We start from the raw sequence: 13,072 nt of genomic DNA on the forward strand, positions 1-13,072 counted from the left end.
TTTCTATTATGTTTCATGTTTTGAATTTCGATGGTAATCAATAAGTTCTGGTAGTTTAAGAAACCTGTGGAAACTGTCTTTTCTATCTTTTTTTTTTCATTATCCCACAAAATTTTACTCGTTTGATAAAAAATACTTTAAACTATTTCAAGTATTGGTAATTCTAGTTTACAAAAACTTGTGTAAGTATACTGCTAATAACGTAGACAAAGGCCTACAGTATTATCATTAAATAATTTCGAAAAGAGGAAACCGTTTTCATAAAGGAATTAAGAAAAAAAAAAAACAGGGACGCAGATTTCTCCAAAAATGTCTTCTCCCTTATCTATTTTACAAAGGAATTCGCTATATAACACCTTATGTATCTTAAATCTATAACTTCAAACAATATGAGCTTTTTGACTTAAGTTTACTCTTTCAAGACATACAGTAAGTGCATGCTCCCTATCTATGGTTCTCTGGATTCTATTTTCTTATGGAAACGATTATTGGTTTCCTTAATAATAATAATAATAATAATAATAATAATAATAATAATAATAATAATAATAATAATAATAATAATAATAATAATAAGAGAACAACATTCGTAGCTTCGTCATCCTGGTTTCTACTCTTCATCATAACCCCACTTGTCCTTTTATCTACTTCCAACTTTCTTCTCTTAAAAACTCTTTGGATCTCACCTGATCCAAAAGCATATTTTTTTTTTTTTTTACTTTGTTCGATCAGAACTGCCTCATCTTAAGGCACCAGCCATTCAGAGCTTTTCAACACTCATTTCTTAACCGTTAACTTATACAACGATAACTATTGTGCTTTATCGGGTTAATCGCACCATGCATTCCTTGAAAATCTTTAATGTCATTGAGGTATAATCATCATCATCATCATCATCATCATCTCTTCCTACGCCTATTGATGCAAAGGGCCTCGGTAGATTTTGCCAGTCGTCTCTGCCTTGAGCTTTTTATTCAATACTTCTCCATTCATCATCTCCTACTTCACGCTTTATAGTCCTCAGCCATGTAAACCTGGGTCTTCCAACTCTTCTAGTGCCCTGTGGAGCCCAGTTAAACGTTTGGTGAAGTAATCTCTCTTGGGGAGTGCGAAGAGCATGCACATACCATCTCCATCAACCCCTCGTCATAATCTCATCCACATATGGTACTCAAGTAATCTCTCTTATAGTTTCATTTCTAATCCTGTCCTGCCAATTAACTCCCAATATCCTTCTGAGGGCTTTATTCTCAAATCTACTAAATCAATTGGAGATTGTTTCATTGTCGTACCATGACTCATGTCCATAGAGTAAAACCGATCTCACTAAACTGATATATAATCTGATTTCTATATTAAATTTTAGGCGGATTGATTTCCAAATTTTACTTGACCTAGCCATTGTCTGATTTGCTTTTTTCAATCTTTCACTAAACTCTGATTCTAAAGACCCTGTATTGGTGATCGTTGTTCCTAAATACTTCGGTGATTCTACCTCATTAATCCTTTCTCCTTCCAATGATATTTCATCTTCCATTACATACTCCGTTCTCGTCATTTGTCTTTCTTCTATTTATCTTCAGCCCCACCTCATGTGATATTTCATGCATTCTGGTAAGCAAACATCGCAAATCCTGTGGTTTTCTGTTAAGAAGGACAGCATCATCAGCATACTCGAGGTCTGCTAAATTCCTATCACCAATGCAGTCCAATCCTTCTCCACCATCTCTGACTGTTCTACACATTACAAAGTCCATGAGGAGGATAAACAACATAGGTGACTATGCATTCCCTTGGAGTACTCCACTGTTCACTAGAAACTCACTTGATAAGACTCCATTAACATTACCTTTGCACTTGCTTTGCTCAAGAACAGACTCAATTAAATTTACATATTTAAGAGGAACTCCATGATAACGCAGAACTCTCCACAAAATTGGGCGGTGAACCTCAGTTTAATAAGGAACTGGAGAATTTTTCTCACTACCAAGATCACAAGGGAATTAGCAGCCAAACTGTCAGAGCCTTGTCCAAATCTTTACAGTCCAGCATACGAGACCATTGCGACATGGATTGTAAGTGTTCGTTCTCTTTGGCCAACTTTTCAATAATATACAGAGGTTCATAGAAAAATAAAATAAGAATAGCAAAATAAATTTCTATAAAATCTAAAAAGCCACAACTTAACCAAGAAATTTCTAGTTTTCCTTTAAAGATTGCCTAATTATGCCTTTTCCCATTCTAACTTGGATTTTATTTGTTTACAATATTTATGTACAGCTTGCTCTTTATGGTTTTACTTTCTTTTACCCAGGAACATGATTATGAACACAGAGATGTTTGGAACGTCGTTAATTGCCGGTGATGGAAATAAATTTAAGAATGTTTGGCGTTGTCGTAATTATCCAGTTCCTTATTAAACTGAGGTTCCCTTCCACCCGCTCAGTATCGGATATTATCATTCGCTGCTATAACAGGAACGCCTGGATCTAAGTACAACAATGGGAGAGCCAGCTGAAGAAATGGGAGAAGGCAAAACTTGACGTTAAGTTTCTGGAAAGATGTCAGCTCTATAACGTCATCCCGAAATTTGCAAGATTTAAACTTCATAGAAGAGAATTACAACGGAAGGACTTCTACAGAAAATAGCAAAAAACTTTGATATTACAGGAGCTCGACCAGAAGAGGAAAATAGTTGTAAGACACAAATTCAATTTAATGAGATGTTATGAAACGGTAAAAAATGTGATATCTTTTATTGATTTCAATCATATTTTACATTACATTCATAAAAGTGTAGATAGATTTAAGTACCAAATATCTGTTAATCACGCACCGCACGAAAATTGTATAATTTAGGGGCATTTTACAAACCACCTTGTTTAGACTCTCATTGTGTAATTGCAAACCTGTCAAACAGATCCTTTTCCAATAAGGAGAAATGGTTGTTATCCCTTGGACTGGAACATTGTGTATCTCCAAGGGTATCAAAATTCAAATTTTCTTTCTCTTTAGAATCCATGTATTGTAAACTTATGAATTATCCAATTGTTGACAAATTTCATCCTGGTGACATAACAGACTTAAAAACAATAATGTCTAACACCCTTAAAATTGTCAAACAATCTGAGGAGATAAGCTTTGATATAATAACAGAATCGGATTTCAAAATTCTGAAAAATTTAAAAAAGGATGAAAGCATATTAATATGTGAACCGGACAAAGGAAGGGCGTGGTCATTATGAACAAACAAGACTATCTCACGAAAATGGAATTCATTCTCAATGGCCCTTTCACATTTGAAAAATTAACATATCAAGACCCTTTTAGAAATACCCTTTTGTTAGAAGACCAATTAAATAACGGATTTTGAGCGAAGCGAAAAATCTATTTTTGGGTGAGGTAGCCATGTCGTCCTGATGGAAGTTCCAAAAGGGTAGCTTCCTAGGGTATATTTGACTACAGTGATATTCCCAGAGAATTTTACCTTAAGGTATCCAGAACTCTAACTCCTGGAGCGAATATCCCTAAATAAATCTAACAGGGATATCGCATAATATCAGAGGACGTATTCTTGACACGTCACATAGCTATCTTCACCCCGAACAGTATTAACACTTCAAGGGGTTACAGTGACAAGAATCTGAAACGAGAATGAAAAGAGAGCCACTCTTAAGGAATCTCTCCTATTCCGTTTCCAGTGTGTATCTGATGAAGGCGGCAGCGGCCTCTTTATTACTTGTAGTGATATATGAGGTGCTACAGATACTGTATTATAGGGAGGGGTTAATAAGCCCTTTTACAATAAAGGGAAGGGCGGGTTCATCAGGATGACATGGCTACCTCACCAAAAAATAGATTTTTCGTGTCCGTTTTTTGGGCTCAGGCCATGTCATCCTGATGGAAGTTTACCAAAGCATTACTGTATCTATGGATTCTCAACCGGTGCCATACTCTCAAGAAAGTATTTTCCAGGTCCGTCTAGACATAGAGACCTATGATGTTACCGTCATACATTATTTCATCTAAGCATGAACTAAGTTAGTGCTTCCTGCCCCCTACAGGGAAGAGTCATACTAGACTATGGTAAAAGTCTCGAGGAGTACATAATAACTTTGGATGACAAAATGACAAGCTTGTATAGTGGTCTCGCCCTATACATTATAAAGCAAAGTTTGTATAAGAGTCACCAATTTCAGTAAGAATTCCTGACATATCCCCCAATATGTCTACTCTTATTAACTATTAGATAACAGTTGTATCCGCATAGGAACAAATCTTGAATCTCTACCAACATCCCCTTAGGGTACAACGTCAACCCTTCCTATGGAAGGGTTAAAGCGAGTGGATTTTTGCTTGAATCAAGGAACAATCTTAAAAGACATACCATGATAAAAATATCCATATTTTAATCTTAATGCTCAGTACATTTCTAATAAAATTTATAAAATATGGACGATATCCGTTAAAGCATAAAGAAAACAGTTAACAGAAAATATTGTTTCGTCTAACAGGAAACAGATTTGCCACTTCAATCGAATTATTAATAATAATGATACGGTCTGTATACTGTTTATTTACACTAGCGTAAGAAACGCTTGGCACAAGTGTCCGTATTATGCTATAGTTCACCAACGTCAATGGAACAGTTCGTAAGGACACGTTAGTGGCCTGTCGCTCAGTGTGTAGTAACATACTGTGACTACACACCCACCCTCTTAATTAATCGTCCCAAATTAATTTCACTGTTCCTCGCAGATTTAAACAGAAGGTTAAAGAATTCTACCTGCTGCTACCGCAGACCTCTTGAGTTGCTCCACTTGCTTCGCATAGTGCATAAAGAACACCTTGGATGACTACCAGCCGGTGTACGAACAAAGATGTTCAACATCCATACAATTAAAGAAATTTTATGGAAGAAGCAATTTTCCTCGGATCATGACTTACGGGTGTACTGTCTGGATCCGCTCTGCGAATAACACAGGTGAGTTTCGCCCTTAGTTGTTTCAGAGATATCTTTGAACCCAAGGTTTCTCCTCTGAACACCTGTCCTCCCATAAAGTCTGAAGTTCTATGAAGATAGACCTTTAGGCACTCCATTGGACATAGAGAAGCATCTTCCTTCAGAGGGCAGATTCTCTAGGGACCCCGCCTGTTGGTGGGTAGCTTGTTCTTGGTAAGAAACGTTGGGTCTGGAAATAGATTCAGTTCTCCCTCCAAGAACTGGATGTGGCCTTCCTCTCTAGAGAGAGCCACTATTTAACTAACTCTGGCCCCCAAAGCGAGTACAAACAGAAATATAACTTTTAATTCAAATCCTTCTAAGCGCATTCCTCATTGTTCATGCAATGAAGAATCTTATCTAATGACCATGAAATGGGTCTTGGAGGCACTGAAGGGCTAAGCCTAGCATGGGCCTTTGTAATTCATTAAGAATGTAGTTAGAAAGGTCGACCTGAAGGGCATACAGTATCTGTTTTGTCAAGGCAGACTTGCACAATAATATTGTGTTTGCTGCTAAACCTTGCTCATGAAGGTGAAAAATAGAAATCTGTCGAGATTTCTTTTGGTTTCTTTGCCTTGACAAAGGATACGTGCTTCTTCCCTGAAGCCTCATATTGTCTTCTGGTTTCGTCCAAAACGTCTAAATTGACTCTTGATACCCCGAATCTTTTTCTCATCGCTAAGGAGAGAAAATCATGAGATGTAAGTTCCGGGTTTTCTGTGATGAAGCGAAGACAGTCGACTTCTGTACTCGCTGAGACAGGGATGGATCCGGTAGCAGTACGAACTTTAGTCGTAATTCCAATGCCAGAGGGAACCACACACTGTTTGGCCACTTGTGGGCCACTATTGCCGCTTCCCTTTTGAAGGATCTCAGTTTGTCGAGGACCTTCCAAAGGAGGTTGTGCGGAGGGAACAGATAAATACTGGACCATCTGTTCCAGTCTAGGGACATAGCGTCCACTGTCTCCGCTAGCAGATCCTCGTATAGGGACACATAACGATCTATTTTCTTGTTGTCTTTCGTCGCAAAGAGGTCTATCTGCAGCTCCGGGACTTGACTCGAGATGAAGGAGAACGATCCTGCGTCTAGGGACCATTCTGACTCTATTGGTTTAAACCTGGATAGAGCATCCGCTGTCACATTGCGTAACCCTTGAATGTGAACTGCTGACAGGTGCCATTTCTTCCTTTCCGCCAAGCGGAATATGGCCAACATCACTTGGTTGATTTGAGGTGACCTCGACCCTTGTCGATTCAGGCATCTCACTATCACCTCGCTGTCTAGAACCAGTCTTATGTGGGTCGAGTGGCGAGGAGATACTTTCTTTAGTGTCAGAAGTACTGCCATGGCTTCTAGAAAGTTGATGTGAAATGACTTGAAAAGATTGGACGAAGCTCCTTGGACTCTCTTCTAATGAGAGTGACCTCCCCAGCCTTCTTTTGAAGCGTCTGTGTGGATAGTCACTGATGGGGGAGGAGGTTGTAGAGGTATTGATTTCTTCAATTGCTTGCCATTGGACCATGGCTGGAGAAGCATTCGCAGTTAAGTCGGTAGAGGTCTCATTACATCTCTTACCGCGCGTTTGATGCATATTTTATCCAGACTCCTATTGCATCCTTTAGCTGTGCTCTTAGCACTGGATCTGTTATCAAAGAAAACTGTAAAGAGCCCAGCACTCTCTCCTGTTTGCGTCTTGATATCCGTTTGGATTTCAATAGTCTCTTGACAGATTCTGCTATTTCTTTCCTCTTCTTACTAGGAATGGAAAGCCGATGTGACTCTAATTTCCAGTGGATTCCCAACCACTGAAATTTTTGAGCTGGAGAAAGTCGAGACTTTTTTATGTTGATCTTGAATCCCAGATGTTCCAGGAACTGGATCGCTATCTTAGAGGCTTGTATGCATTGTGTCCTGGATGCTGCCCACACCAGCCAGTCGTCCAAATAGGTTACTACTTGGATCCCCTTTAGACGTAATTGATGGACGGCAGCGTTCGCAAGCTTCGTGAAAATCCTTGGGGCTATGTTTAGCCCGAAAGGTATGGCTCTGAAGGCGTAAAGTTTTCTATGTAACTTGAAGCCTAGGTAGGAGGAGAGGTGACGATTAATTGGAACGTGCCAATAGGCGTCAGACAAGTCTATGGAGATGGTATATGCCCTTTTGGGCAGTAGGGTCCTTATGTGTTGAAGTGTGAGCATTCTGAACTTGTAGTTCACTATGAACATGTTGAGTGGCGACAAGTCTAGAATGACTCTGAGTTTTTCTGAGTCCTTCTTTGGAACACAAAACAGCCTTCCTTGGAATTTAATGGACTTAACTTTTCGGATTACTCTTTTGTCTAAGAGCTCTCAGACATATTCTTCCAGAACGGGGGTTGAGTGTTGGGAGAATTGAGGAAATTGAGGTGGAGGACTGCTCCAGCTCCAACCTAGTCCACTCTTTATTAGGCTGTGGGCTCAGGGATCGAAGTTCCAACGATCCCTACATAGCTGTAGTCTCCCTCCTACTGGAAGCATCTCACTTCTGTTGTTGTGGACCTGAGGCCTTTCCTCCTTGACTGCATCCTCCCCTGGATCCCCTTCCCTTTGAAGGGCGTCTAGAAGAACCTCTGGCTGTTCCTCTAGCTTTTGAACGGAAGGAAGAAATCTGCCTTTCGAAGGCTGGGTTAAAAACCGGTGACTGTGTCGCCACTTGTTGAGGTACCAGCTGGTACATGGTTGGAGGTTGTGCCACAATCTGAGGCACCGCGGTCACAGGAAGTTGTTGTTGTTGCTGTCGGTAGGGTTTAGCCGGCCGAGAGGATAGCTTAGGCCTTTTTGTCTTCTTCTTGGGTTGGGGACCCTCATCCGGAGAAGACTTTATCTTAAGATCTAAGCCCCACTTTTTGAAAAGGTTCCTATTCTCCGTGGCGGCCTTGTCTACTACCTCTTTAACCACTTCGTTGGGAAAGAGGTCTTTACCCCAGATATAAGAGGAGATCAGCTTCCTCGGTTCATGCCTCACCGCAGCCGAGGCGAACACGAACTCTCTACAGGCTCTCCTAGCTTTAATAAAGCTATAGAGGTCCTTCGTAACTGTGGCCAGATGGGTTTTGGCCACTACCATGAACCTATCCTGGTGCTTGGGGTCACTAGCCATCGTTTCTAATGTCGTTTGCAACAACATCGATGCCGCAAGTCTTTTCTTCGTCTCTTGCTCTCTGCGTAAAAGAAACTCTGACAGCTTTGGAAGTTCCTCACCAAACTGACGTTCAGCAATATCAGCTTCCAGCTTCCCGACTGAGAAGGTAAGGTAGATGTCCTTCCAGTCTTCTTGGTCCAAGGGCAAGGTCAGAGATAACGGCTTGCACTCCTCCAAGGAGGGGCATGGTTTCCCTGCCTCCACCGCCTTTAAGGCTGCCTAATATCCCTTTTCCATGAAGGGAAAGGCTCTGGTTGGAGAGGCCACAAAGGAGGGAAGCTTCTTACTCAAGGCTGGCACCTTTGAGTTCGTGAAGCCCCTCTCTTTCCTCGAGCTCGCTAGTAACGCCTGTGCTTCACTATGGTCAAGAACTATGACCTCCTTAAGCTCCGTCTCCTCCTTTGAGGCTGGCTCCTTCCTAAGACGGACATAGCAGTCCTGGTAAGAATCTTTGTTGGGCCAAAATTCCACCTCTTCCAGGGGAATTGCTCCCAGCTTTTCTGATATAACAATCTTCCCGGTTGTCATTGGCATGTGTTCGACATACCTCCAAGGATTAGTATCCGAGCACAAAGGAAGATCCTTCACGTTGAGTCGCTTCTGGGGCCCACGTGATGCTGCAAGTCTACGTATCTCCAGTTTCATTGCAGCTTCCTTTTCATCATTCTTCTTTTGAATTTGTTGAATCATCTCAACAATAGAAGAAAGAGTCCTTCCCAGGTTATCTGGGATAGCAGACGATGTAACCGACACCTCGTCGATTTCTTCCTCTTCTACTTCAGGAGCCTGGGACAGCTCCTCCTCCTGACCTTCTCTTAGAAGGTCCTTCTCTGTAGAATCTGACACCTCCGACATCTTATCGTCCAATTGGATGTCTTGAAGGGCGGCCGAGACTTCAGAATCTACCGGATTCTGGGCAGTTGGTATCTCCACCTAAGGCTGAGGAATGACTGCATCAGCCGATGTTTTAGGGAAAAGGTAGGCCCTCATCTTCTCATTTGGAAGGTAGGGGCCTGAGGTGTTTTTCTGAAAACCCCTCACCCAGGTTCGTAACTTTTCCATGGCAGCATCCCTTGACTCCGTCGACTTAGGGGTGTCAAATGCCTCGGTAATCAGGTTAGAACATACTGTACAAACCTGAGGGTCCCAATACCGGGGATCACCTCTGGAAGCTACGCATGCTGCGTGCCTCCTGCAAAACTGATGTCCACAGAAGTTCTTGCTGCCGACATTGCAGAACACACTCCCGCACATCGAATGGTCCTCCTGTAAAGAGAAGAAAAATCCATGAGTATCCAGTCAAGGCTTTTCACTTATATTAGAACATGTAGTTTACACAGTAAAGCTATAAAGGAAAGAAGGAAAAACACATACTTGTATTTCCTGTCCAGCCAATTGCTGTAACCTTCCAAGATATTAAAACTAAGGTTAATTCTATTCTAGAATACCTTATGTAATTTCCTAAACAGAAATTTAAGGTGTAGTTCACACCTTGAAATAAAGTTTTAATATACGGGATAGAATGAATACAGAAAGAACTCACTTTCTATATATTGTACGGTCTCAACAAAAGGCTGTACAAGACAACATTAAGTATGTTGGAAGAACTTTAGTGTTACAACAAACTCTGTACTGTAGTTTTATTAATGCAGTGTGTACTACACCACAAATATAGTAACTACTGTACAACCCATGCTGCTGTGCCAGCCGGCATTTACCCCTGTATAGTTCAAAGATATACTACCTTTAACTAATAGGCAGCAGGTCACTGGTTTTCAAATGTGTGCCATTAGGCAATCATTCCCGACTGTCAGCTGAAAACACTAACACCCGGCTGCTGGCCGCTAATCGTAGTGGCCAGCAGATTTTGGGATGTGTTTCCACTGCCGGCAAGCAAAGGTAGCAATACCCATGTCTGCCGGCAGTAACTAAGAACCAGAGAACCTCCACCTGCCCGGCTACCGGCTGTTAAGCCGGCCGCGGGGCTAGGGGTACAAAACACTAGTAAGAGAAACAGTATGGATGTAAGGTTATAAGGCGGCATTGCCATACGACCTTCCATCCAGAAAGAGTGAACATATGGAAGGGGAGAATGTAGCATTCAGGCTTCCAATAAATCCATAGCCTGCTGGACTCTACCAGCAGACATGGAAGGGAGACCAAGGGAGGTCTGGGGTTCACTCTGCAAAAGAAAAAGGGGTCTCTGCCGGCCGGCACGTAATTGCTGGCCGGCAGAGAGCTGAGCCGGTCCTCCATCCTAACCTAAACTAGGTACGGAAGTAGGACTGCGGCCAAGAGATGCAATGGCTTGGCCATCACAAAGAAAGAGACGGGGGGGGGGGGGGGATAAGGGTCCTATAAACTTCGTTCTAGCAAGAGACACGCCCAGCAGTTAGGAAAGCTCATCCTAACCTAGGGTTGTCTATTAGGGAGGAAGACTGCACAATACTTGCTATCCTCCTCCATACCAGAACAAAGTTAAGTATAGTTATATCGCCAGGCAACGGAGAAAACTCATTCTCCAGCCCGAAAATAACAACACAGGACAGTCTGCTAGACCACTAGAGGAAGGAAACATATCGTACAGAATCCTTCAGACGTGGACTAGGGAAGCAAAGCTTCCTGTGTCTGCACCCAACCTAGCAAAGGAAACTCATTCTCTATGCAAGGAAGACGCAGACCACAGACTAGAAACTCTGATGTTCTGCCCCAAAAAAACCAGCCACTCTGGTTATTAGGTCAGGACAGACATATCCTAGTATAGTTATACCTGAATATTATTCAGATAGAACTGCTAGGATTAAGCCTAAGGCTTACTCAGAGGGAGAGAGGGATTAAACTTAGTCTCCGGAGGAGAAAAGAACAATCGAGGATGTGCGAAAGTATACTACAGTACCATAGGCTACTAGCCTAGGTGCGGTGAGAATCGATTACCTAAATCACCGAAACTCTCTCGTATACAATCTTGGAAAAGAAAATTCAACAATATCTTACATGTATAAAATATTTGCCTATAGCTTCAAAAAAATAACACTCGGAAAAACTTATATCATACATGAAAGTACTAGGGCCAGACGCCTAGGCTACTAAGCCTCGCGAAGGGCAAGATCGGTTACCTAAATCGCCGAACTAAAAACTAATGGCATCATATAAGAATTCCTAGAGGAGCTAGATAGCTAGATTTATTAAAGCATAAAAACCGGGAACATCACTCTGGCTAACTAAATGACCCATATATAGCGAGCGACAGCATCCAGGATGCCTCCGGTAGGCAACAGCTCTTGTTTAAGTTAATATCACTTTGATTTAATTCAAAACGACAAAAACTTACATTTATACAAAGTAAAGATAATACTCAACTCTCCAGAGGCAGAAGAGGCCGGAGAAGGCATCATAATGTTGAATTACATCCAAAATTACGAAAGAACACAAGGGAAAACACCGAGTAGTAGAGCTACACGAAAAGGAATAAAGAGGGCGCTGCCGCCTTCATCAGATACACACTGGAAACGGAATAGGAGAGATTCCTTATGAGCGGCTCTCTTTTCATTCTCGTTTCAGATTCTTGTCACTGTAACCCCTCGAAGCGTTAATACTGTTCAGGGTGAAGATAGCTATGTGACGTGTCAAGAATACGTCCTCTGATATTATGCGATATCCCTGTTTGATTTATTTAGGGATATTCGCTCCAGGAGTTAGAGTTCTGGATACCTTAAGGTAAAATTCTCTGGGAATATCACTGTAGTCAAATATACCCTAGGAACCTCCATCAGAACGACATGGCCTGAGCCCAAAAAGATTTTTAAAGAAATTATTAAACCAGAAAAAATTAATGAAATAGAATAAAAAACATTATATATCACCGGATCTAATCCAGGCATTATGTATGGTCTTCCAAAAATAAATCAGGCAAATATACCACTAAGGCTAGTATCGTCATCTTTTAAAACTCACAATTATGAATACGCAAAATTCATAATTCCCGGAATAAACAAATATGCTAAAAATAAATACTCCCTGGAAAACACCTATGAATTTTTTAATGACATAAAAGATACCCCAATAAGTGAAGAAAACTATATTGTAAGTCTAGATATAACGTCCCTATATACAAATGTACCGGTTCAGGAAACTATTAATATAATTACAAATCTCATATATGACAATAACAACAACTTCAGAGGTTTAAATGAAAATGATTTCAGAAAGCTTTTAGATTTAACCGTTAATAACACATACTTTGTATTTAATGGAAATTACTACAAACAAAAAGAGGGTTTAGCAATGGGCTCACCTTTATCTGCCACTCTAGCAAATATTTTTCTTTATTATCATGAAGAAAAATGGCTAAATAATTGTCCATCAGAATTTAGGCCAATTTGCTACAAAAGATACGTAGATAATACATTTATAATATTAAAAAAGACGGAAATTTTTTTTTAATTACACGAATACACAACATCCAAAAATCAAATTTACGATAGAAAAAGAACAGGATAATCAAATCCCCTTTTTAGACATTTCAATAAAAAATCGAATAATGGTATAGACACCAATATTTACGGAAAACCTTCTCACACGGGACTCGGAGTTTTTGAGTAGATGCTGTGCTAATTTCAAGTTAAACACATTTAGCACAATGTTTTACCGAGCGTTTAGACTAAAGTTATCTTTGGAAAATTTTCATAAAGAAATATGTTTCCTGGAGAAATTCTTTTCCAGCAGTGGTTTCTCATCCAAAATCTTCTATCACAAACTCAGAACTTTCCTTAACTGTATGTTTTGTCCTAACTCAAAGAAATTTGGTCCAAAAAAAAAAACTTGAACTCTTCATCAAATTACCATATTTCAATTATGAAACAAACAAATATATTAAAATCAAAA

The sequence above is a fragment of the Palaemon carinicauda genome, chromosome 20, assembly GCF_036898095.1.
Source record: "Palaemon carinicauda isolate YSFRI2023 chromosome 20, ASM3689809v2, whole genome shotgun sequence".
NCBI classification, from domain to species: domain Eukaryota; kingdom Metazoa; phylum Arthropoda; class Malacostraca; order Decapoda; family Palaemonidae; genus Palaemon; species Palaemon carinicauda.